This window comes from Vicugna pacos, unplaced genomic scaffold, assembly GCF_048564905.1.
Source record: "Vicugna pacos unplaced genomic scaffold, VicPac4 scaffold_127, whole genome shotgun sequence".
Lineage (NCBI taxonomy): Eukaryota > Metazoa > Chordata > Mammalia > Artiodactyla > Camelidae > Vicugna > Vicugna pacos.
This window is the reverse complement of record NW_027328807.1, coordinates 494,872-522,719: the sequence shown is the minus strand read 5'-3', so window position 1 is coordinate 522,719 and position 27,848 is coordinate 494,872. Positions and strand designations below refer to the sequence as shown.

Here is a 27,848-nt window from a genome sequence, read left to right as displayed (position 1 = left end):
ATAACAGCAAGGAATGATCTGGGAAGTGTCTTAGTAAATATGGACCTCAATTAACAAAACTAGAATTTAATATCGACTAAAATATAATTTTTTTCTCTCTAAAGTTACCCTCAGTTTTCTCAAATATAGCCAAATCAAGATTAATTTCTTTACAAATTAAATCTGATTATTTGATCATATAGGCTTTTTAAATTGACTGTGTTGGAAGTTTTAATACGGAGTCTCAGGGTAGAATGTTAATAAGGTTTTCTAAGGCCAAGAAAGCCACGTCAAGGCTTTTCATGGATTTTTGCCTTACAGATTTAGGTAAATTCTTTTCTCTTTAAAATCCTTAAAATACCTTTATACTCCTATATCTCTTAGGAGATGATCTCCCTAATTTGTCTGATAGAGCCACTGGGGACCTAAGTATTTTTAGTCTTTTGAGGGATCAGATAGAGAGAAAAGATAACTGTTCCAAGTCTGTATACATAGTTATAATTTATCAAATTGCTGTGAACCATAACTAGCTTAAGGAGAAGAGATTCTTTATGTCTGGGAAACAGGTTAAAAGGCAGTAGTATTTCAAACAATATCAAAAATTATAACCATATTCAGCTGGTTAATCAGTCCGATGTAACTAATTCTTTTAATGAGAGTTTTCATTAGAACTTTAAAATGTCTTACCCAGTTTAGTTCAGTGCTGTAGTTTGAAATTTATTAGAAATCAGTAAATCTCCTTGAAGAGAAAGCATTTTGCAAAACCATCAGAAGAAAACAATTAACTGTCTATAAATGACAAAAGATTTAAAAGCATGGTTAAACACCGTTACACTATAATCAATAAAGAAACCTGTTCACTATACCCATAATTATCACTGGTAACATTTCAGATAAACCAGAATTTTAGGGAGTCCATATAATTTCTACAATACCTATATTAATAATATTTCTCATTCAATATAACCTTAGAAGTTTTATGATTCATTTGACAATTCCATGTTATTTAAAATGCCAAATGAAACTTTATGGTTAAAAATCTCTCTTTGGGATGTTTCAGGGGCCTTCTGTAGCATCCCAAACTTAACTGGAGATTAAAAGAATTTTAATTAATTAAATTAATTTTTATTTAATTAATTAGAATTTTATATTTGGGGAGCTTTTTGAAAGATTTCAGAACACTTGATCAGATAAACATATAGATCACTGTAATGTAGTACTAATTCATTAACAAGAAAGTATGTCAAATGTAAAGGCAGAACAGATCAGCTAAGTGGTATAAGAAGTTTTACAATCTGTTACTGAAGGTGGATTAATATTTTAAGAAAATTTTTTCCTCTTAACAGAGAGAAAACCAAATCTAATCTTGTTCCAGCTAACTTCTAAGATTCATTTACGTTGCCCAATTTGATTCTAAACTTAGCCAATTCTGACCACGTACAAAACTTTCCTCAGGGTTCCTTTTCCACAAGCCTTCCACAGCTTTCTATACTTATATTAGTGTGTCCCTTATTTTGTCTTCCATTCAGAGGTAACCAGCTTCAGGAGAAAGTCACTATTTTTCATTAACAAAGTATTATTCCATTCTTACATCTTCCTTTACGCATTTATATTACTTTCCTAGGATACTGAGATCATTCCCTTACTAATAGAGACTATTTCTGTGTGACACCAACCATTTATTAATATTTCTAAACACCTTTAGTTTCACTGTAAGAGGAAGTTAAATGTTAAGTAATTCATATTTCAATCTTATTTTATCTGAAAATGGCATAGATATTTAATAAAATCTTGTCATTTAACTTAATTTAGCACAACTCTAGAATTTAAAGATATCAAACATTTAGAGATTATTTTAAGCATACATTTTAAAAATATATTTTAAATATTTACCCAAAGCTCTCATCTCATTTGCATTTAATTTACTTAAAATTTTACCACAGCACATTACTGTTATTTTTTTTTTGACAAATCTGCAACAGATATAACAGGATCTTATTTGACTTTCATTAAACCTAGGTACAGTAAAGGTATTATAGTTAAGATGGATGATTTTAAATATGTCTACATTTATTAGAACATACTTAAACTAAACAATATCAAATATTACCTTAATATTGAATATTTTCCAATTCACATGACACTGAAAGTCAATTTGTTAAGTTTTTATTTTAAAAATACTTTATTTTTAAGCTCTTATATTTTTACATCAATTAAGCAGAGCTCTTTGACTTCGAAATTTTTTTTTTTAGCAGTAGAAATATCTCACTTCTATAATCTGTATGCAATCTTATAAACAGACAAAAGCTAGAGATCTCATAGCTTCACTTTAAAACTTACTTATATTTATAATAATAGTTGGAGTAAGCTGAATTTGCTTGCTCAAATCACTAAGGCTTACTATTTATGAAACAGATAATTAAGATTTCCTCACAAAGTCTGAAGGACCCGTCAGAGTTCTGAGTTCTAAAATGCCAAAAATTTCATGGCCTCAAGTTTTATTTCGTTGAGCTAATTAGGCTCAGTCCTAGGTCACTGTTTGTTGTATTTATATTTCTGATCTGCAAGACAAAGACACTCTCTTCCAGGTCCCCAGATAAATGCTCTGTCACCCAGACCCAATTTTATCTCCTTAATTGGCATTTTTGTATCAGTGAGAAGAGCTGTAAACAAAGAATTCCATGTTTTAAAACTAAGGTTTTCTTTATTTTGTCTTCCAAAGCTTGCATAAGACATTTATTAAGGTCTCTTTTCCTTGAGTTATAAGTTAAACCCAGGGTAAACCTATTTTTTTTTTTTAGCTACTCAAATTACTTTTTAGATTTACGTTATATTGGACGTCTCAAGTAACTATATTGGTTTCCTTTAATTTGTTCAATTAATATTTTCAGAGGGATAGACATGTGCCCAGCCTTATAATACCAAGAAGGGGAAGCGTTTTTCCACTGAAACATATCTATCCCACAACATAAGCAAAAGGTTTATATAAAGACCATCTAAATATACCAATTTCACAAACTTTTATCTCAATTTTATTAAATCTTATACCTTTAATTTTTATATTTATTAAGTTTAATCAATAATTCTTATTTCTAGAAGGAGTGACAGAAACCTTTTTTTTGTGGGTGTACATTGTATATAATTTTATAGAAGTCTCTAGGATGCCCAAGTTTCAGCCAAAGAGCTTAGGCCCTTCTCGATTTTTAATTTCATTAATTGGTCTGTTGTCCCAATCCTTGATCAAGTATTTCAGTCTACATATAAATATATTTTAAACTGTGGTAAATAAAACGGACTTGTTTGAACTTTAATGTTGGGGGGGAGTAGGTGAACTCATTGGCCCTTTTTTTTTAACTTTACGTAGTGTAGTATCAAAACCCTGTATGTAAATCCAAAAATGTCCATTTTATTTATCTCATTCAAAATAACCATATAAAAATATTTATCCTTTTCGGATAAGCCACTTATCTGTTTTTTAGACATTTTTACAATCCTTTTTCCAGTTATTCAACCTAATTAACATTAATTATACTAAGTTTTTATTAGCATCTCTAGAAACATTTATCAGAAAGGAAAAACAAAAATGTAGCTTTTCAAACCAGTTATATTTTTATATCTGAGTTCTTAGGTTAACCATTAGATATATTTTTCTGCATTTAAACTTTATTTTAATAGGTACCAATAAAACAGCCGTTTATAATGAGATCTCTTTAAACTTTCACCAATTAAAAAGTTTTTCCAAATTAAAAAATCCATCATATGGCCATCAATTTATATATATATAAATAAATATATATATATATATATATAGTGATTTTAAACCAATAAGATGAAGAGGCCCTTCCACATGAGAGTCGGGGTGTTGCCTAAATAAAATTCAAAGGTTTACTCTCCAAAAGCTTAAAGCCTTCGTGGTCCAGGCTGATGCAACAAAGTTTAAGATGGCAAAATATCTGAAAATTGGTAAAATCAAAGAATTGCTTAGAATCCCAATTTATTTGCGTGGCCACCGTATGTACACAATACTTGAACTTTTGTATGGCAGAGTCCAAGGTTTCCTTTAAAAACTAAACTAAACATATATATACTTACATGCACACACTTAAAACATCCAGAGAAAGATAAAACGTTTACATTTCAAGGACACAGGAAGAGAAATCCAAGTTACCACTAAAGGGGATTTTGTTTTTATAAGTTCAGAATGCCAAAAAATGTTTTTATCAGGCCTGGTTATTTCCAGAGTGAGTTTTTTTTTTTTCTTATTCCCGATTAATGTTGTAAGTTTTGTATGTACATAAATCTGGCTGGGGTTTTACTTGGAGACTGGCAATCTGTCATTTCTTTTTCTTTTCTTTTCTGTTCTTTATTTTTTTTTGAAAGTTCTATTCCCCATTGTAAGGTCGGGTTCTCAGAATAAATTTGCTAGTAAGATTTCCCAGAGGGACAACTCTGTGGCATGAAGTCTTTGTGTCTACCACTCCTGGAAGATTCTCTGTCACCCGAGAATGCTGTTACCAGCCAGGAGGATGGTCCAAAATTTGGAGTTGAAAGTTTCCTCATAAGAGTTTTACTTTTATCCTGAAAAATTCAATGGAGGTAACCAAATTGAGGAAAACATTAGACCAGCCTCTTACCTAACCACTCAGTCCTGAACCCAGTGTCTTTCAACATGGACCCACTTGGGATGTCTCCACTGGGTGGGTAATTCACCTCAGTTTCTTTCAACTGGAGGGCCACGTACCTGGATACACCGCCAGATAAAACTTAGGATCATCAACCAATATGTGAGATCTGAGAACCAGGAGAGACTCAGCCAAATTCATCTGGACCCCCCGAGGAGGCGGATGAGCACAAAGGGCCACTGCTGGTACCAAGGCTCTGGTTACTTGGAGAGTTCAGGTGGAGAGAAATCTGCTGTGGTGCTTCATGGTGTCCAAAACTGTTGACTGAAATAAACGTGCAGCCTAAAAGTTAAGAGTTATGTTTCATTTGGCGGGAGGACTCGAGCCAGGATGACCGTCTCTCAGAACTCTCTGAGGGACTGCTCCCAAGAGGTTGAGGAAGAGCTAGGATATATAGGAGCTTTACAACAAAGACCAGGTTGTTGGAACAATAAAAGATTACTTGTTATCTAAAGAAAGCCAGGTATCTCAAGTTCAAGAATTTAGTGATTTTGTATGAATGGGAGGAAGCAAATATTAGGACTCACTGAATTCATTTTTTAGACAAGCACCTAGCTATCTCGGGCCAGTAGCCCGTCCTTTCTTATTCTGAGTCTGCTCAGAGGGCACCATTGTGAGTTGCTGCAGTGGCTGGGCTGCAGGCCTGTCCTCGCCGGGGAGTGGCGGAAGCCTTTAATGACTTGGTATCAGTATTCTTTGTTTACTGACATGGTTGCAGTATTCTCATTCACATTGTAGTATTTTCGTTCACAGACCGAATATGGATAATCTGCAAACTTGGAAAGCAACCGAGATGGAATTACTGCAGATACCTTCTGCTTTAATAAGCCGTGTGCAAACATAAACACGGAGGAAGCATACACTTGGATTTGGAGGTGTAGGAAAGGGATCCTGCACATTGCAGGAGAACGCAATGCAGAATTCCTTAAGTCCAACTTTCTTTACTGTAGTGGTTTCTGAGAACAGTTTATGGTAATTAAACAACATTGACAAACGGTGGCACACATTGCTTTTAAGAGATGGCCGGCTGCAAACTTTTATATTGGACAGGTGGAATTCATAGGCAAGTGGTCAGGTGGATGGGAGAGAGATGGAGCCAAGGCCTGGGCCCAGATTCCGGTTTAAATTGCCATTTCTTCACCATAGGGCCTTGGAATAGAATGCATACTCTCAACCTGTTGGTGAATCTGTGAAATGGGCATGATAATATTCATTTCTTCCTGGGATTGTTGTAAGATCTAAAGAGTATTATAGCACACATGAAGCATTTAACACCCTGGCACTTAGCAGTGTTCACTGTGTGGGGCCGCCCCGCTTAGCGTGCGTCAGAGCCGTAAAGGCAGCATTTGTCTGTTGAGGATGCACTTGTAGCCCCTTGGCTAGGTTGTGAATTTGTTGATTTCCTTTAATACTTGTAACTCTGTGTGACATGGGCAGTTATTTTCATGGACAGATGAGGAATCTCAGGGTAAAGAAGACTGTGTAATTTGCCCAAGGTCAGACCATAATTTTGGGTGCAGGGGCCTCAGTACAGCATGGGCCCCTAGGCCTTCTGCTCTCTCCGTTCAGCACCAGAGCCAGATATGGAGTTGGCTGTTTCCCTGCCCAGAATATCCGGCAGGACCCAAGACACACCTGGCCCTGTGCTTCTTGAGCAAAAACTCCGGAGGAGAGGGAGTTACAAAAGGGATAAACATAAAAACAGACGACAGCAAACTGTGATCAGCTCTGAGAAGGAAAGGAACACGTCTCGCCGTGCAGAGCTGGGAGCTTTCCCGTCTGGGCTGCTCTGGGGGTGTTCATCTCAGCTAAACAAGTTCTGCTGTTGCAGGAAGGCAGGAAGGCAGGGCGCATGTGGGCAGGTAGACAGGGCCTCATTGATCGTACTCATTCCCCATTAAGCGGCAGCTTTCACGGGCACTTACCTAGTAAACATTGGCCATAATCTTCACGCAATTTGCTTGGTAGTTTTATTGACCCCAGCTTTGAGATGAGGTCATTGAAGCTGGGGAGTTTGTTGCATGCCCGTGATTACCTTGCAAATACCCCCACTGGTCTTTCAACCTAGACTGGTGTGGCTGTCATGCCCCATCCCTGTGAATGGCATCGTGTAGCTTCTCCCAAGTGGCACAAATGACTGACATTGATATGCTTAATTCGTAGGAAATGGTATGTGGCAATAAGAGAAAAAGATAGTAAGAAATTGTTTGGAAAACAAGAAAAAAACCTATTCTTCCCAAGCTGGGGGAGCGTAACCTGTATCACCCACCCTAATCACTGCCTGTCACCTCCTCCCTGAGGATTCTGTGTTCAGAAGCCACTCTGAGCCTTGGGAGAACATTTTTCCTCATGACACTTTTGACTAGGACCCGCGACATCTCTGTCCCTTGTTAACACTCTCTTCAAAGCCGTTTAAATTTTTTGCAGGTTCCTCCACTCTGATGTAAGAATACCCTGTATAACTTCTTGATGCAGCTCCTTAATGAAGATCTTGTGATGGAAACCTAGCCAAAACTGGGATGTATGTACATAGTGACTGCAACTTCAGCACATTGTGAGTTCATAATCAGAGGGGTGGGTGACTCAGGAAAGGCTTTTTTAAGGTAACAAGGGGAAAGTGAAAGGACGCTTGCTGTGTGAGAAAGAAACATCTCGGTCACAGCCAGCAAGACACCTGTGTTCATGATGGGGTGTGGCGAGTGCAGAGTTCTCACAAAGAAAGAAGTGATGTGATGGGAGGGAGGACAGTTGGGTAATTTATTGGGGAGGAAAAAAGTGGGCTGAACATTTCCTGGTTGAACAAGAGGATTGTGACATGACGTGCTTGTATTTTGGAGAGAAGGGTTTTGTGGGGACAGGCCTAGGAGTACGCTGTATGGCTGGGGAGTCAGCACAACAGAGAAACACAGAGAACCGGGCAGACCCCAAGGCCCAAGCTGGGGGAGAGGCTGCCCGCAAATTGGAACCCTGGAAGCTGGTTCTGTCCCTTAGCTGGGGCCTCAGACGTCACTTCACAGCCCAGTCCTGTTGATACAAGAATAAAAAACGTTGGGCATGAGAAGGGCTGTGTCCCAGGCTTTCGTTGAGCCCCTGGGATGTGCCCCACCAGATTTTGTTCTTTGACTTCATGCAGTAAAGAATTCAAGAGCAAGCCAGTGTTGAGTAAATGTATATATATTCAGACAGATACATTGAAATGCAAGAGAAACGTCACGAGGTGTGGGGGTTTCATGCACAGATTAGAAGTAGGTACACACCCCACAGACAGAAGGTCTGTCTTCTCCAAAGAGGGACAGAGAGTGGTGACCGCGAGGTGGTGCTGTGTTGCTTGTTTTCTTGGGCTTGGTGGTTTCATATGCTAATAAGTAGAAGGACCAGCCTTAGGGCAAGGGGCTAGGATCCCCAGGGAGTTGGCCATTTCCCACCCTTTGACCTTTTGTGGCTATCATTGGGACTGCCATGGTGCCTGGGGCATGTTATTCACCAGGTTACTCTTACAATGGATGTTTACTGAAGCTCAAGATCTGCTAGAAGTTAAATCTCTTCATCCTGAGCCTCAAGGCCTATTGGGGGTTGAATCCTTCACCATTTTGATGTCAATTGCTGCGGCCTTCCTTGAATGGCTGTGCTCTTCCCCCTTCCATCCTGTATCACTGTGATGACACAAAGACAGCAAAGGCCGGGCCCTAACCGTGCTCCTGCATTTAACGGCAGGAGGTGTGGTGTGGGCTTATGATGACTCTGAGTGGTGAGAAGGATGTTTCAGATTTTCCCACGTGAGACATGGCGACTTACCAGCAGCCTCCCCAGATTTATCTCACGGGCATTATCGCTTGTGTTGTTATGGAAACAAAAGGCCAGCCAAGAAATAAGAATCACACAGAGGGTTGGAGTACTGAGATTTATTACGCTGGCGGGCTCAGAGGGGTTTCTTTTCCAAAGCTCTGAGCACCTCCAAGACATGCACATGAGGTTTTATAGGGTTAATTACAAGTATGGGGCTAATACCCAATAAGGCTCAAACAACAAAAAGCAAGGAATCAGTACACTGAAGCTTATCAATTTGGAACAGATCACGTTACTGACAACTGTTGACCTTGGATTTTCGGGTTAGCTTATTAGCCCAGTAAACTGACACTAAACTTCAGATTTACCAGGTAGCCCAGCAAAACTTAGATCAGGAAACCGACACTTATCACACTTTGATTTGTGACTTAGCTTGTTAGCCCAGCTGTGGTTTTCCTTCAGTGTCACTTATCTTTTTAATTTTTCTTTTTTTCTTTTTTTCAATATTTAATCCAAATTTAATATCACGGTTCTTTGGGAAAGAAATTTCTCTTTTTCTTTTCTTTGGTGATCTTTTAGGGGGGCAGTTAATTAGATGTATTTACCTGTTAGTGGAAGCCCTGGGGCTTCAACCCAGGACCCCGTGCACGCTAAGCACACGCTCTATCACCCGCCCCATCATCTTTTCTTTTTGGTTTCGCTGCCAAGAATCCTACAGCTGAATTTCTAGTCAGCCTTAACACTTGCCCTGACTTCATGGAATCCATTTTTATGAGTTTACTTCCCCCTGGTTTCATTTAAGTATTGAATCTCCATTTTCTCTTCACTCTCCGTTTTGCCTTTTGTTGTTATGGTTGTTAAGCTGTGTTTAACAGAATTGTTTAAATTCTCTTTTAGCAAGAGGCTGAATGTAAATAAATATGTAAGCAAACAGCACAATTAAATGCTTTTATACATTCTGAGCTGTTTAGTAGTAACTTAAAAACCGAATTGAATATTAAAGTGATAGCATTTTAAAAATATTTTTTAATTTTTCATAAAAATATAGCTGATTTAAAATATGATATTAGTTTCAGGTGTACAATAGATGCTCCATTTATAGTTACTGTAAAACATTGTCTGTATTCCCTGTGTTGTAAGATACATCCCTCTAGCGTGTTTACATTACATGTTGCAGTTTGTATAAGAAAGTTGGGTAACGCAGAGTCTGGAACGTGGCTGTGTATGACTCAGGTTCACGCTCACCCTGCCTGTCAGAGCTCAGGCCTTCACTCCTTTCTGCAGGGGAGCGAGTGGAGGCAGCTCTCATCAGCGCTGTCACCACCCTCTGAGTGGCAGTGACAGCAGTGACTGTGTGTGGACGTGCAAATTGTTTTTCCAAGAGCTTTATATGCGTTTCTGCATTTAATAATTAAAGCCCTCCTGTGAGGAAGCGTTTTAAGTTTTTAATGCATAATACATTTTATTTTGATATTGATAGATTTCAAACCTCTGGAAAATTTACAGGAGTAGTACAATAAACGCTTAGATACAGTTCACTTTAAAGGGCACTATTTGGCTTTCTGTGTCTGGCTTATTTTAGCATAAAATTTCAAGGTTCATCCATATTGTAGCCTGAATCAGTACTTTATTCTTTTTGTTTGATAATATCCTTTTCCTTTTTTTTTGGTTTTAGTCTATTTAAAAATATTTTCATTGAAGTCTAGTCAGTTTATAATGTTGTGTCAGTTTCTTGTCTACAGCAAAAGACTTCAGTTAAAAAACAACATACCTGCATTCATTTTCATACTGTTTTTAAACATAAGTTACTATAAGATATTAAATATATTCTCCTGTGCTATACAGTATAAACTTGCTGTTTATTCTTTACATACTCAGTATCTGCAAATCTTGAACTCCCAGTTTATTCCTTCCCACACCCTCTCCCCACTGGTAACCATAGTTTGGTTTCTATGTCTCTGTGTCTGTTTCTGTTCTGTAGATAAGTTTATTTTTTTGTTTCTTTCTATTTTTTTTTTTTAGAGTCCACATGTGAGCAATCTCATATGGTATTTTCCTTTCTCTTTCTGGCTTACTTCACTTAGAATGACATTCTCCAGGTCCATTGATGTTGCTGCCAATGTCATTATTTTATTATTATTTTATGGCTGAATAGTAGTCTATTGGACAAATATGCTACAACCTCTTTATCCAGTCATCTTTCAGTGGACATTTCGGTTGCTTCCATGTCTTGATATTGTAAATAGTGCTGCTGTGTACATTGGGGTGTAGGTGACTTTTTCAATTAGGGTTCCTTCTGGATATATGCCCAGGAGTGGGATTGCTGGGTCATCTGGGAGGTCAATTTTATGTCTTTAGAGGAACATCTATACACTTTTCCACAATGGCTCCACCAAACTGTATCCCCACCACAGTGTAGGTGTGTTCCCAATTCTCCGCAGACTTTCCAGTATTTATTGTCAGTGAACTTCTGAATGATGGCTATTCTGACTGGTGAGAGGTGATACTTGATTGCAGTTTTGATTTGCATTTCTCTGATAATGATATTGAATATTTTTTTATGTGTCTACTGGCCATTTGTACGTCTTCATTGGAGAAATGTTTCTTTAGGACTTCTGCCAATTTTTGAATTGAATTGTTTGTTTTTCTTTCTTATTAAGTGTAAAAGCTGTGTACATATTCTGGGAATTAAGCCCCTAGCAGTTTCATTTATTGTAAATATTTTCTCCCATTCCATAGGTTGGTTGTCTTTTTGTTTTGCTTACTGTTTCCATAGCTGTGCAAAAGCTTGTAAGTTTAATTAGATCCCTCTTGTATATTTTTGGTTGTTTTTCTATTGCTTGAGTAGACTGCTCTAGGAAAACATTGCTGAGATGTATGTCAGATGTTTTGCCTATGGTTGCTTCTAAGAGGTTTATAGTGTCTTGTCTACATGTTTAAGTCTTTAACACATTTTGTATTCATTTTTGTATATTCTGTGAGGGAGTAGTCTAACTTCAATGATTTACATGCAGCTGTTAAGTTTTCCCTACACCATTTGCTGAAGAGGCTGTCTTTACTCCATTGTATGTTCTCACCTCCTTTGTCAAAGTTTCAATGACCAAAAGTTTGTGGGCCTATTCTTGGTAATTTTGTTTATCCGTTCATTGATGGATGGATATTGTTAGTAACTTTTGGCTACTCTGAATGATACTGCTATGAATATTGATGTGAAATTTTTTATGAGAATATGTTTTCATTCTGTTGGCTGTACATTTGCCCCGCCATATCTGTAGTTTCCACTACATGAATCCAGATGGTTGATTGTAAAGGGACTTGAACATCCTTGGATTATGGTATCCAGGGTGTGGGGTTCCTGAAACCAACCCCCCAAGGATATTGAGAGATGACTCTGTATGTAGGAGTGGAATTGCTGAGACATATAACTCTAAGCTTTTGAGGAAATACCAGACTTCTCCAAAGAAGCTGCAACATTGTTCCTTTCCCCTGGCCGCATATGAGGTTTCTCTGCCTCCTGAACGACATTTGTTATTGTCCATGTTTTGGTTATAACCATCCTAGTGGGTGTAAAATGAGATCTCATTTTGTTTTTGACTTCCCTAGTGATGCTGAGCATCTTTTCATATGATTATTGGCCATTTGTATATCTATTTAAATTCGTGGTAAATTTAAAAATTGGGTGTATTTTTTTGTATTGTTCAGTTGTAAGCATTTGTTATATATCCTGGATACTACTCTCTTATTAGATACATGCTTTGCAAAATTTTTCTTCTATTCTGCACATTGTCCTTTAACTATATTTTTTTAAACATTAAAACAATTTCTTTACAAGGGAGGTAGTTTGATGTAAAGATTTATTTTATTTTTTTGCAAAGCACGCACTCTCTGACTTGAGATACCCTTTTCCCCTGTCATTTCACTTTCTTGATGATGTCCTTTGTAAGAAAAAGGTTTTAGTTTTGATGAAGTCCAGTTTATCTGCTTTTTCCTTCTATCACTTGTGCTCTTGGTTTTGTATCTAGGAAACCAAAGCCTATCCTAGGCCCACAAAGATTTATACTGTGTCTTCTTTTAGAAAGTTTATAGGTTTAATTTTTACATTTCTGTCTGTGATCTATTTTCAATTAATTTTATTTGTTATATAAAATATGGGTGTTCAGATTCCAGATTGATTCTTTTGCCTGCAGATACCCAGCTGTCCCTGAACCATTAGTTGAATAGACTAATCTTTCAATGGAGTGTTTTTGGCCCCCTAGTGGAAAAGTGTCTGTAAATGTAAGTTTTTCCCCGTGGGTTTTTATTGTGTCTCTTAGACTTATTTATCCAAACTTATGCCAGTATCATACTGACTTAGTACTATAGCATTTTAGTACACTTTAAAGTGAGTCCTCCAACTTTACTCTTCTTTTTCAAGGTTGTTTTTGCTGTCCTGGGCCCCTTGCACGTCCATGTGAATTTTGGGATCAGTTTTTCAATTTTGCATAGAAGTCAGCTGGAATTTTGATAGGGATTCCACTGAATATATAGTTCACTTTGAGGATTCTTAAAATTTTTAATAATATTGTCAATCATTCCATGAAAATGGGATGTCTTCCATATATGTAGATCTTTTAAAATTTATTCTGGTGATACTTCAAAAATTTCAATGTACAAATCTTGTAAATTTTTGTTAAATGTATCTCTCACTTTATTTTTAATGCTGTTGTAAATGGAAAGGCTGAATTTCTTATGGGTGGGACTATGTATGAATCTTCTTATTTGTAGAATTCCTTCACAACAAATACCCTTGGTATATATTTGCTACATAAATCTATCCACAACTATTCCCCGCCCCGTGTTATAAGAAACCAAGACCCAAGGTAAGCTACTTGAAAACACCTATGTGGAAGTGAGAAATGAGACCCTTGGGTGGGTCTTTGTGCAGATGATACTGAGAGCTTATTCTGAATGGCTTCTTCTTAATTACTTTTAAACAACCCTTTCAGTGTATTTAGTCAGATACATTAAGATTATGCCCTTTTGATGTGCGGAGTAGCTAAGACTATAATTTTCAAATAAATTCTAGTGAGAGTGTTGTACTTGAAACCTAATTTGCATCAATCTTTGAAGATTTATGTTTCAGGAGCTTTGACTGAAGAACAACTGTCTTTATTCTATAATGAGAACTAAATGCTCAAGCAACATGTAAGAGTTTGAGCAAACTGCCCCCGCCCCGTAGTGCTGGGTGGCTGCAGCTGTAACTGGAGTCAGCACTTACCTCTCCCAGTATGCTTGTGCTGATCTGCTCAAAGTGGTTCGTCCAACAGTTTGTCAGTAGTCTGTTGGACAAAGTCATAAAACATTGATTGAAGGTTGCTAGAATGCAATATATTCTTATTAATATTAAGTAAGCACATATTGAATGCTTACTGTATGATGGAATTGTCCCTCAGCCTCACATGAATATTATTTCTCTTGAAACCTCACATATTTCCTTGTTATTCTCACTTTACAGATAAGGAGACTGAGAATTAGGTCTTCTCTCTTTGGGGGGAGCTCATTATTAATGATGGGCAGTTGTAAGGAAAAAGATATTGATTCATCATGAGAAAACATTTTTGTGAGAGTCAGCAATGAAGAAGATGAACACTGAAGAAGGTGATCATTGTTCGAGTGAGACAAGCCCTGGGTTGTGCGGAGTCAGCATCCCTGTCCTAGACACGGCACGTGTAGAGCTGCGTGGTGGGTGAGGCGGCGCGGCCGTGCAGGGAAAGCGGATGCTGGGGCCTTAGGCTGTGCTCAGGCCTGGTTGGGCTTTCTCCTAAGGGGAGTGAACCATCATTGACAGATTTTAAGTAGGAGAGTGGGGTGCTCTCATAGTTCATATTTGTCTTCTAGAATGTTTGGAAACATTTAGAAGGCTTGGCAGGAGATGATGTGATGAGTCAGAGTAGGGTGGCTGCGAGGTGTAGCAGTGTCCAATTTTCAAGTGGTTTTCAGGCCCAGGCTTGTGGCTTAGTAGCCGTGTCAGTTTGAAGGACACACGCAAGGAAGTGAAACAATTTATCTAATCAATTGAAGCAGTGATGTACCCAATTCCCAGGACTGTTGTGGAGATCCGGTGAGATACACTGTGCAGTGTGCAGCGTGGTCTCCAGCAGAGAGTCAGTGCTGAGTGAGTGCCAGTGAGTATCTGGTAGGTCAGTTGAGGGTGGTGGGACTCGGTGTCTGAGGATATCTGGGCCCTGAAGGAGGGGTCCATTCACATCTGTGAGTGATGGGCCTGAGTTGGGAGACGCAGGGAGACCTTACCCTCCGACCAGGGGCCCTGGTAAGGACGGCTATGGGAGGAACACCGTGAAGTCAGCTCTTTGCATGTGGAGTTGGAGCTGCCTTTGAGACAACTAACTGCAGTGTCACGAGCTTAAAGAGGAGATCTGGGCCCAGGTTGTGCATTTTCCTAAAATCTCAACTCCTAAGGACGCCGAAGTATTGATCACTGAAAGTGAAGTCATACTTTAAAGGACAAACGAATAGTAGTATTATCTCTGTCATCAAAGCTCACGTCTATTTATTCATCACTCACTTTGCTAATTGGGTACTTACAGAGCTCACTTCACCGTCCTCCCGTGGGCTCAGGCTCCACAGAAAAGTGCTGGTGTGTCTTCCTCTTTTCTAGAATAAGACACATTTAGCTTGTAGACTTCTGTACCTCGCCAGACTTAGGAAATTAGTTTGTTGGTTTAATTGTATTTTCTGTTGGCCATGTCCTGACAGGAGAGAAATTTTACCTCATGGTCATGTTTCAATTAGCTGTTACTGAGAATTGCTGATCTGATACATAGTGTATGTATTACATTAACTTTGTAGAGTAGTTATCATTTTTCTGTCTTTGCCCTTTAATTTTGTTTGCCCCTTCAGTGTTCTATTCTTTTTGGGGCCTTATTTTTTTTAAATTAAAAAATGTCTGTTAGCAGTTAAGAAAAAAATAGGAAAGAAAAAATGCACATGAGAACTAAATTTAGAAAATGTCTAGTGTGTTTTCTGTCTCGGCAATGGAGGGTACTAAAACTCCTGAAAACCTTCATTACACAAGTTCCTTAAAATGCTGATTGAGAAATAAAACCTTCCTTCCTCATCTTTCAAGCTGCACAACTCATTGTCAAGAAAGTGAGGGAAAATTCTCAGAAGCCAAGACAAACGAGAAAGCAGGGTTTCTGAGAGATACGTGAGCGTTAGAAGCCGTGGTGTGCTGGTTGGCTCCTGAACTGATTTTCAGTTGCCTTGACAGGAGGGAAGGATGTGAGCCCCAGGCCTCTCACACTAGGAGTTGGATGGGTGATCATATAATGGGCCAAGCCCCTCCTGAGAATCTTGCTTTACTAAAGGGTGGAATAGGAAAAAAAAAATTCCTCAAGACAAGAAAGTAAGAAAAGTCAATTTTGTTGGAAGAGGGGAAAAATAACAAATCCAAAGTAAGGATATAGTTTAAAGCTGTTCTGGCATGAGAGTGACCACAAACTCCTAGCAGAAAAGCACAGCTACTCCTTGATTGATAAGTTGTGTTTTGAATGAATCAGTGAACAGCTATTCCGAAAAAGGCCTCCAGAGTCTTGTGGATCAAGATACTGGACAGCAAACACCTCTCTTCCAAGGTCTCATTCAAATAACCAGAAAGGTTTTAAAGGAAAGAAGCCATGATCATAGTTCTATTTATTAACATTTCTATATGCTACGAATTCAGAGGTGACTATGTAGTTGTCTCCTCTATTATGGACCTTACTTTCTCTTTGGGGAGACAAAATGACATAGTTGGTAATCTTGGTGGAGGGAGGTGTTAGTCTGTTGCAATTAGCCAGGAGAGGAGATTAAGAAAACAGTGAAGGGTGGGTGAACTTTTTAGCTGAGGACAGTCTTGTTCACTTGGCTTTTAATTGCAGGCTCAATGAGCTGTCACTGGAGGGACTAGATCTTACGGAGGATGGAGTTAGCTCAGGCCTCTTTTGAAAGGACAAGTGAACCTGGAAAAAGACAGTCAAATCTGTGCAGACATTAAAGTTCACTTGAACGTGCTGCATCCCTTAGCCAAAGATAGGACAAATATGCAGCAATTCTTGAGGACAGAAGAGTGGTTTTTAAGGTTCTCCAAGAATGAATCCCATGGAACCGAGATGGCCAGTTGTCAAACTGAGACTTTGTTCTTTGGACGGTGTACCCAGCAAGGGTATTGGCCTTTTATATGGTTCCATTTGTCTTTAATACATGTCTGTTGATGAGGACATGGGCACAAATGTTTGACACCTTGTCGAGGCGATTTTGGATACCTGCCTAGAAGCACGGGCACAGTTGTGGCTGCTTCATACATCTTGCAGCCCATCCCTTTCCCCGGCTCCGTGATCACGGCAGAGTGGTTCCTTGTTGACCTGTCCGTTTCCTCTGTGACATCATAACCCATGAAAAGACCGGAGCATATTAACTTGGCTTTGTTAAAGTCAAAGAAACAGATCAAATATGGAGTCAGATTTGTTCTTTCCTATTTCAGTAGTACCATGGAGATGGCAGTTTGGGCAGCTTTTTGTAGTGTCCTGGAGGCTTTCTCTCTCAGCTTCTGGGTGCCTCTATTGAAAACCCTTCATTGCTGTCTGGCCTGCTGGTAATGCACACTGCCTGTTTTGCCCTGAAGATGTGTTCTGTTTATAAACTCATCTCTACTCCTTGGAAAACAACTCAAGAAAAACTCAGTTGGTTTTCCACCAGCCATGGGCAGGGGTGAGGTAAACCGTGTTATTATTTCATAAAATAATAGTAATAATAGTAATAGTCATAGTAGTAGTACTTGTAGTAATAGTAATAATAATAATAATAATAATAATAATAATAATAATAATAATAATATTAATAGATGTCTTAAAACAGGACAGAGCACATTGGAGAGAGTCAAAAAATGTTTCTGGCTTAAATCAAAAGTGATGACTAGTGATTCCATGGCTGCTGTATTTGCTAAGCTAATTACTCCTTTGCTCCATTACACATTTCTTTTATCTGAAAAAGAAATACAAGGAAATGGTTTAAAAAAAACTCAGAGAACAAAAATACACAAGTGAAAGAAGTTTTCCCTCATCCTCTGTTCTTTCAGCCCTCTCTGGAGATGCCTCTGTTTACTATCCTTTGGGTGCTTTTCCAGATATGCTTTGCACATTCCCACCTATGTATGTAAATTCCTTTAAAATTTTAGTTATTTTTAACTTAAAGGGGTTTAAATCCTCAAGTGGCATCTGGCCGGGTAATAGAACAGAACAAATCTGACTCCATATTAGATTTGTTCCTTTGAATTTAACCCTATGCTCTGTCACCTAGGCTTCATCTTGCTTGTAAAACAATGTTGCCTAGAGCCTGAAATAAACAGGAGACCCTATTCTGAAGGCTCTGACCTTTAAGGATATTTAACACTTTTTCATTCATTAAAAGATAGCAAATTGCAGAATAGAAAATAACGTTTCTTTTGTTGGAGGTTTACAGGGATCTGACCCACGCAGATAGCTGCAAGAAGAAAGGATTCTAACAAGAAGGAATTCCTACACTAAGAAGTTTGCACTAACCAAGCACATAGGAAAGGAGCCTGAATTGTGACTTGGGGAGATGGTTTTCCAGGACATTAGTTTGCCATCTAGGTCTACAGAAACTTGCTATTCCATGCCCCAACATCTGGTCTCCCAACTTATTGGCCTGTCCTGCACTGAGGAGAATTAATTTCGACTTGGTAACACTCCTATCTACCTAGAAAGCTGGGCACTGGAGCTGAGTGTTATGGAAACAGGCCAGCCAAGACAAAAGCACCAATCGGAGTGTTGGAGTACTCAGAATTATTATGCCGGTGGGCTCAGAGGGGCTTCGGCTCCGAAGTTTTGAGTACCTCCAAGACGTGCACATGAGGTTTTAAAGGCTTAGTTACAAGTAAGGGGGGATTAGCCAATAAGGCTCAAAGAACAAAAAGCAAGGAATAAGTACACTGGAGCTTATCAATTTGTAACAGATCACATTACTGACACTTGTTGAGCTTGGAATTACGAGTTAGGTTGTTAGGCCAATAAACTGACACTAAACTTCATATTTACGAGATAGCCCAGCATAATTTAGATCAGTAAACTGACACTTATCACACTTAGATTTGTGACTTAGCTTGTTAGCCCAGCTGGACTTTTCCTTCACATGAGGACAGCTCTCCCACACCCAGGGAACTACTGTGAGCCCTTGATGTTTCCACTAGGGTGGGGTATGGTTTACCCAGGAGGGATGGGGACTATGCACCAACACTCAGGCAGTCTGCTCTGTCTGGGGCTCTGATCTTGTACCATCCCGCTCCCCGCCAGCCCAACACCTGGGACAGTGGAGCTAAGGCAGAGATCCTGCCTGCCTGTTTCCCAGCGTGTAAAAGGGGAATATGTGCTCTTCCCAAGGAAGTTCTGAGCGACAACACCTGCGGGTGCTTGGTTCTCAGAGCAACAGAAAACCCAGCTCCGCGTGGGGGCAACGGGTGTGATCTCCCTAGGGTTTCTGCAGAAGCATCGGACGGAGGGTTGGATCACGGTGGTAAAATTGAGCTGCGGGGCTTGAAGGGTAACAGAAGGGTACAGAGGCAGGTCTGCCGCCTAGGGGTGCCCCAGAGGTAAAGCTTTTTTTCTCCAACTCCTCTAAGACCCTCCCTTCTCCAGATCCCTTCCTTCTCTCTGCTCATCCTGTCCATCTGTATCCCTCCAATTTTCCCGTCCTCTCCACCCGCTCCCATCTTCTCCCTCCCTCGCTGTCCCACCTTCTCTCACAGAACCCAGAGAGGATCGCTGGCCCTCCTGCGCATGCGCAGTCAGTGCCAAGTGGTCCGCTGGTTGGGAGCTCCATATCCGAGCCGGGGATCGGGCCCAAAGGCTTCTCAACTACGTCGCCCGGTAGGCCTTTGGTTCCTGCCTGGGGTCGGGGCCTCTGACTGTGGAAGTGCAAGGTGGGGGGCTCCTGGGAAAGGGGTCAGGCGGCTGCGGGAGGGCGGTCTGCCTGTCACAGACCCCAAGGGCGCTAGTCAGCCCGTGTTCAGATGAATTGCTCAGGCCAGACCCCTCTGCCAGCGCCACCTGCCCCGGCGTCCTGGCCACAGTGTCCAGGGCCTGGTGTGCACCTGCCATCTCTCACCCAGCCGGGATCCCCTCAGTCCGCGGCTGGCGTCCCCTTCCCCTCTCCCTCCCGCTAGTCCTCTCCTCCCGGGCTTCCTCTCCTCGTCCGCCGGCCCGTCCCCGCCCCTGGGCGGGCTGTGTCCCGGGCGGGCGGGGTCTGCGGACCCGGACGGGGGCGGGCGCCTGGGACTGTGGCTGGGGCTGTCCTCCGAGCGAGGCTGCAGCCCGCGTCCCCCTCCCCGCTTTCCCTGCCCCGCGACCCCGGGGCTGCCCTGCTCTCCCTTTCCCGCTCCCTGAGGACCAGCTCTGTGGCGTGGGCGCTGCTACCTGGGCTGAAAGCCTCCGGCTCTAACGCCCAGCTTCTCCTGCTGGAGTCGGGAAAAGGGAGCGTCACTGCTAAGCGAGGTTCTGTCTCCCCCTTCCATGTTTCTGCCTCAGGTAAGTACCTTGAACACTTTCAGGTGTTATGATGGAGGTGCTTGTTGATGTCACGTGTTTTTATAGTGAGAGGGATTGCAGTGGTGAAAGCAGGGCTTGGTTCTGTTAAAAATGTGCTGAAGGCATGAGGCTGTGACATCCTCCTTCCTTCCCTCTCCCAGGGTGAAAGGAGTGATCCTCGATTTTCAAAAGATAGTTACAGTCCCTAACTAGCCCAGCCCAGCTAGTGTGTGTTAACAGGAACAGCACCACCAGAGGCCTTGGAGACCCAGGCATATTGCAGCCCTAAAGTGCTCCTGGCATAGTTTGGCTTGTTTAGGTTTTTTGTTTTTCTTAAATTGTGGGACAGACTAGTGTATAAACTGAAAAATAATTGTCAAGAAATAATTTTCATAGGACAGTTTTATTGTGATATAGTTCACACACCATGAATTCCATCCATTTAAATGGTACAATTCAGCAGCTTTTTGCATATTCACAGTGGTGCATGCATTATTATTCCAGAACGTTTTCATCACTTCAGAAAGAGCAGTGGAAATGAATGACCTATCCACCCCTCCCAAGTGGTGGTTCTAAAGAAATTTCTTGGCTATTCCTGACCATAAATTAACTGTTTTATTCCAAGAAAAATCTGGTAGGAATTCTAACCAGAATTGAAATGAATCTGTCTATCAAAACAGGAAGAATTTATACCTTTATGGCATAAACTTCTTCTACCCATGAATATATCTGGGACCCTATCTTTTCATCTGACCAGAGCCTGGCCCATGTGAAGTCCTCACTACTTTTTGGGCTTGTGAATGATGAGATTCTATACATCGTTAGTTGCAACTGTAGCCTTTCACAGAAGAGAAAAGTAACCTCAGTGAAGCAAGTGACTCTCTGATGGTCAGAAAGAGTGACAGCCAGTGCTGGAGTGATCCAGTGGACTTGGTGTTTGCAGCTAGATTTCTCGACCACCTACAGTTAAGGGGATTAGAGAGTTCTTTTATTTTTTCTTAATGGCATTGCATTTATTTTTACTTATTTTTTAAAATTATTTTTTATTTAAGTGTATTCAATTTACAATGTTAGTTTCAAGTGTACAGCAGAGATTCAGTTATAAACATATGCATATGTATATATATATGTTTTAGATTGTTTTTAGTATAAATCACTACAAGAAATTGAATATAGTTCCCTGTGTTATGTAGCAGGTCCTTGTCATTTATTTTATATTTACTAATTTGTATCTGTTAACCCCCCCTTTCCTGCCTGCTAAACACAGTTTGCTTTCTATGTCCATGAGTCCATTACTAGGAGCACCGTTTTTCCTAGTAATATATGCTCTTTTGCTGCTTTCAGCTTCAGTAATTCCATCTTATCTGTGGGCGCTTTTCTTCTGGTGGCCTTAATGTGGTTTGCACACGTGGTAATAGAGATCTGTATTTGGGAGAACCCCAGGCCTCGTGTAGTCCCTGGTACAGAGTGCCCACTGAATTGATGCTTGAACTGGGAAAAAAGCACAGTAAATGTTGGAATTTCCACTATGGTTGAGAATTCTATAACCTCTTTTGACAAACTTAATATTGGCTGCACCCATTCTGGGTAATTTGGTGGAAATTCATGTTATGGTGGTGAAGAGACGGGGCCTTGTATGCTTCTTCTCTTTCTGTTTTCTAACACTCATTCTCCTGGGCCTTCCAGATCCTCCCCTAGAAGTGCCAGGTCTGGCTTGGTGCTGCGCTGAGGCAATATTTGTTAATAAGGCCCTTTCCTCATCTCTTCTGAGCCTCCGGTTCTTTCTCTGCACAATGAGGGCTTAGACTAGATAACTACTTTTCAGTTTCTTTTAAAGCCATGTTTCCTTTGAGAAACAGAAAATGCAAATCTCTCCTCTCAAACCAACCCTTTAGATTTTGAAAAGTCCTCCAAGGAGTGACATAGCTCTTTGTGGAAAATGAATGTGATTGTGATTCCAGGTGACACAGAAAAGACTCTTCAGAGATTGATTGCAGGGAGAGGGCAGGAAAGGGGCAGTATGTCACACTTTCTAGTGTGAGCACTGGAGCAGGGGCTTGGATTTAAATACGGTGTCTGACGTGGCCTCTCTCTAATCTTGTAGAATGTGATAAACTACTCTACCTCAGTTTCTTGATGTGTCAAGTTGGGGTGATATTATTTTAAGGCTTTTGTGAAACATTATGCAAATAAGCCATTTGTGTATGGGTAGAAACAAGACCTGCTAGGGATTCAGGGATTTGTTTAAAAAAAAAAAATCTTGTCCATAGCACTCTGTCTGTGTGTATTTAGTAGTTCCTGAAGGGTGAGGGTGAGTCTAAAGTCCATCGTGGGACAGGTGGCCCATGATTCTCTGTGCCCCTGAATGCCCCCTCCTCCCCAGTCCTCTTCCTCAGTCCAGGATGAAGTTCCCTAGTAGATTTACTCAGAGGTCTTGTGAAAATGGCTATTCATTTTATTGTTTCACCAAGAAGGGCTGCCATCATGATCTCTGTGGTCAGGTTTTGAAGGGCTGCCATCATGATATCTGGTAAGAATTCTATGGAATTGGGTGTTTCTATTTAATGAAAAGAAAAAAATTACAAATAGAAAATTAGAACAAGGATGGTCACATGGGCTCTTGGAAGTGGACACCATTAGAAGTTGGAGGGACTAGTGGGCTCAGTGGGAATGTTAACTGAGTGTATCTCATGGGCTGGGCATTGTCCTATTTGTACTGTGTGTTCCTTATTTGAGACAGTGAGCTCACCTAACCTCGAAAACCTCTTTAAAAAATTAGACTTTTTATTTTGAGATGTAATGTAGATTCCCATGTGGTAGTAAGAGATAATATGGAGAGAGCCTATGGACTCTTTGCCCAGTTTTCCTTAATGGTTCCATCTTGCAATATTGGGGTACAATTCATTACTGACTCACTAACAATTTGAGGTTTGTGTTATTGCCCTCATTTCTATCCACGATTAAATTGGGGCTTAGAGAAGCACACAGGCCTGCCCAGGTCACCCACATTGTTAGTGCAGAGTCTGGTGAACGTGGGCTTGGGATTCCCAGGAAGTATCATTATGATGGTCTTTGGCAGGGAGCAGCATTCACTTTGCTTGTTTATTCATTCATTCAAGAAACATTTATTGAGTAAATTCTGTGGGTCAGATGCTTTCTTAGGGTTATCTGATTCTTCAGCAGTACTGAGAACCAGGAAATATTTATATTTTTTAAACTGAGAAAATTAGCTCTGAGAGGTTATAACTCCCCCAAAGGAAGAATAGCTCATAAATGGGGGATAGTACAATTGTACAGTCACCACTTTTTATGCAGGTGGTACCCTAGGCATTTTACATTTGCAAACATCCGTAATCCAGATATATTCTTGCAAGGCAAGGAATTTTTTTAATTGATGTATAGTCAAGTTTACAATGTTGTGTCAATTGCAAGGTGTTTTTTGACTTTTGAATTAAAAAATACTTTTTCAGGAGGGAAATTAGGTGTATTTATTTGTTTGATTTTTTAAAATGAGGTACTGGGGTTTGAACCCAGGACCTCGTACATGCTAAGCATGTGCTCCACCAATGAACAGTACCCTCTACCCCAAGGCAAGTTTTCTTATCCATTACTATGAAGCTAAGGGGTTCAAATAAATTGAATAGGAATCCAGATCTTTTGATCCTACTGTGGTCCTTCTCTTTATATTCTGCTGAAGGGGGTTGGGGAAGCATTTCCTTTGTTCATTTCTTTATTCAGCATTTTTGAGCAGTGACTTTGCATCAGGGCCTTGCTAGGTGCTTGGAAATAGAAAATAAGAAATGACCTTTCTCTGCAGAGGCAGGAAGCCTAGACCAAAAGCTGGGTAATGTGATCCGAGCTACAGTAGCCATGTGCAGACTATGAGGACAAACTGTACCCCCGGATTTGCTTTGGCTTCCCTTGCCTTCTGTCTGGTACACACCAGGTCACCGCAACCCAGATGGGCCCATAGCACACAGCAGAGTATGTACCTCGATCTCCTCTCCTGTCTCGGCAGGGCCTGCAACATGAGCATCCCTGACTACGTGCAGTGTGCTGAGGACCACCAGACTCTTCCCGTTGTAGTCCAAACCATGGAGATCATCTCAGAGGAGAATTTCTTTTGCATCTATCAGCTACTCACCTCGGTGAGCCATATCAGCCCATGTGGCTCCCAGTGGACACTCTGTATCCACTACAGGCACCGCTATGTGCCCGAGAATGGGTGGAGCGTCTTCCAGAAACACTGCAAGGTCGTGGGCCTTGTCACCATTACCGACTGTCTCTCTGCCAAGGCCTTGGAGAAGCTCCACGTGCAGAGGAGCTGTATGGCACCTCGATAATGACTCTCAGCTCTTTGTCTTTGTACTGCATGTGGAGGAAGTCGAGCAGCCGCGCACCGACGTTGCCTTCAAATTTAGAGGACTGCAGGGTGGTGGAGAAGAGGATCGAGGACTTCACTGAGTCACTCTTCATCTTGCTCAATTCCAAGTGGCTGGATGGTGGCCCCAAGAATTCTGGGGACAAGATCCCCCTCCCCTGCATCCCGTTTGAGAAGGAGGACTTCATGGGACTGGACACAGACAGCAGGTAAGTTTACCTGGAGGCCAGTCCACCCTGGCTTTGTGCCGGATTGCTTCCCTACATCCAGAAAGGGATCAGCAAGGAAGAAGTCTGTCTTGTAGCCAAGGGGGAATGGAGATGCAGCCCGCCGGTTTACAGACATTTCAAAGTGAATCCGCCTTTGTTTCAGAGAGATCCTTTTAGGGTTAGTGTGGACACTTACTCCCGCTTTACAGCCATGACCATGGTGGGACCCCTGGGGTTGCTGTCCAATAAAGTAGCCAAAGCCACTGATGCTAGGAGCACTGGGGAGGAGGCTGGACTGAGCTGAGATGTGCTCTAGGTCAAATGCACATCAGACACTGAGGCTTGTCTAGTAAAAGTATATAAACTATCTCTTTACTTCCTATATTGATTACATGTCAAAATGATAGTATTTTACATACAGTAGATTAAGTAAGATCTGTTCTTAAAATCAGTTTCTAGTATTTGTTTTTTGTTTGTTGGTTTGTTTCTTTGTTTACCATTTTAAACGTGGCAAATGGGAAACGTTATTTACATGGCTCTCATTTCATTTCTGTTGGGCAGCCTGTCCTGGGACAGTCTCATCCCTTTGCTTATAGATGAGATGCTGAACCCCGAGAGGCGGAACGAGGAGCTGGTTGAGCTGGGGCTGGAGCCGGTGTCTCCTGCCTCCCAGGCCCAGCACCTATTCTGCTCAGGCCCTCTCTTCTTGCCCGACAGCCTCCATGCCAAGTTAGGACATCAGAAACACCGCCGGGGACTTCCGAATGAACTCCTTATGCAGGGAAAGGCGTATCACGGTGTATGGGACAGAGCAGGGAAATGTTCATTCTCACTTTTTCCCTATGATTAAGTCAACGGCCCCACATTGCCTCGGAAGTACAGACGAGCTCTTCTGGGCTGCCTACCCCCCCAACTTCAGCTCTGTTTCCCGGTGTATCTGTTGTGCTCTCCCTCAGGCAGAAGAGGGTGAGATGCCTTTTCCGAGACGTGGAAAACTTTGCTGGGGAGAGTGAGGGAAGCTGTGTTCCCCCGGCCTACGGCCTCTGTCCTTGAGTCTGGAGAGGGCTCATGGTGGTCCCACAGGTGACGGTCGGAGAACCTGGCACATGTTTCTGGGCCCGCTGTGAAGGAAGTGCTCTGTGACTCTTGAACTTAGCTAAGATCAGATCCTACTCTCTGGTTGTTGGTAAGTTGGAGGAGAAGATGCTAGAGAATTGATAAAAAGAATGTCTAGACCAGCCCTGTGAGTGAGAAGCACAGGGGACACGAGTCCCACCTGCGAGAGATAATGTAGCGGGCTCTGGATGAATTTTCTGTTCCTCCCAGACATACCTCTATGACTTAAGGAAGGGGAGAGGCATGCTGTAGCCATGATCTGTACTTGTCCTCTCAGGGCCCTGTGATCTACATGCCCGCACTCCCCATCTGCTTCTTAAGATGAGCTGGCATGTATAGGAGCCTGGGCACTGCTGAGGGCATAGCTGCCAGCACCTTGCTACACCAAGTTTGGCTCCGTTCACCTCTCCTGTCAACACCTGCTGAGGCCCCAGGCATTAGTCAAGGTAGGTGCATCAGTGCAACATAAGCAGGGACCACTTCTCCCCCTGGACAGACTGGTGAGTGAGCAGTGGAAGCCTGGATCCCTGCCCCAGCCCCCACGCCAGTGCCTCCTCTTTTGTCATAGGAGGCACTGGTGATATTTTTGCTCAACAAATGCTTGTCTCTGAGTCTGCAGCCCCACCAGAGAATGCCAGATTGTTTTTGTCTTTTGAAGTCTGCCCTTGGGACTTGGCGGAGTATCCGGATGTGTAATTAGCCCACAGTGGTTGACACTGTCCCCATTGTTTACCCAGAACCTCGTGTACCAGGCATGGCTCCCAGTATCGAAATACAGCAGCGCATTAAACCTCCCTCCTTTTGGGTCTGTCTGTTCTGGTACCATAAGGGCTCAGCCAGCTTCTGAACGTCAGTGAGATAACGCGGCCAGTGAGCTCGGGTCAAGCATATTCTCCTCCAGTCACTTTTACCCCATTGTTGCTTTTAGTATTCCACAGTCATTAATTATTTAAACAATTCTTTGGTACAGGAGCAGAGCCTAATTCTCTCCTGCTACTCTTGGTGGAAGTGAGTAAAACGGTCCAGACTGAAATGCGACCACAATTTGTAGCTCAAAAGCTGCCTTGAAGCTTGTAGGTGGAATTTTGGTTAGGGGCGCTGACCACGTTGGGGTCCCCCGGCAGCGCCACTCCCCTTAGGTCCCTGCTTTCCCTGGAGCAGGGGGTGAGGGTGGGTCTCACCATCCCCTCGTCCCTGGCCTCACACACTCACGTAAATTCTTGTACATGCTGTCAAAATCATTTTTGTTCTTGTGTGTTTCTAATTTTCTCTTGTTCCTCTTTTCCTTTTTCTTTATTCCTTTTTCATTTGTACTGCCCAGTGAGCATGTTGTTGCATCTGAAAATGTGGGCTGTGCACACCCTGCATTGGAAATAGCCAGATTGCCCTCCATACTGTCTCCATCGCTTTAAAAAGCAAAATCTTAATATCTGTCTTGATCCATGTATTATCCTAGTCATTTTGTATTTTCTAATGTTTTGGAATATTTGCTTTGTTAGCACATTACCCACTGGTGTTAGATACCTGTTAAAATCCTTGCTTTGAGGGACCTGTTTGGTCCTCCTTTTATTTGGTGACAAATGCGCCCTTATTAAATTTGTTTGATTGTTTTGAAGAAGTAAGATGCGAATTGATTTAGTCGGCTGCTCAGGGATTCTTTTCATGGAGTATTTAAACTTGTAAGGTCAAACTCTGCAGCATTTTGCTCGATTCCTGCTTTTACACAAACGTGCTCGGCACGCGGTTCCTGGCTGTCGCTGTGTGACGTGCGTGACGGCGCTTCCTGGCCGGCGGTCACTGGTGAGGAAGTGGCCGGCTTGGGGGTGACAGCTGCAGGGGACGCTGTTGGAGGAAGCGGTCACCGTTTGGTTCTTTAATTTTTTTTTTTTGCATTCAACTTCCCCGTGCCATTTACTTTACTTTGCCTTCATAAAGGGGCAGAATTGGGTCTAAAATCCATGACACTATTTGTTCCCTTTACGAGGCTGGTTTTTCTGGGTATCAGGACAACATGACCTTCTCCTAAGTAGCTGGCTCACCTGGATCTGTTGGACACAGGGACAGCTAAAAGGGCCGTAGCTTCCTCTCTGCTCCAGCCAGTGGGCATTCAGAGCTG

The 27,848-nt window shown here is 41.6% G+C and overlaps 1 pseudogene; it reads left to right on the top strand.

Moving 5' to 3' along the window:
• The window catches only part of LOC140695046 (trafficking protein particle complex subunit 9-like), a 114,146-nt pseudogene that overhangs the window by 40,899 nt on the left and 45,399 nt on the right, over window positions 1–27,848 (top strand).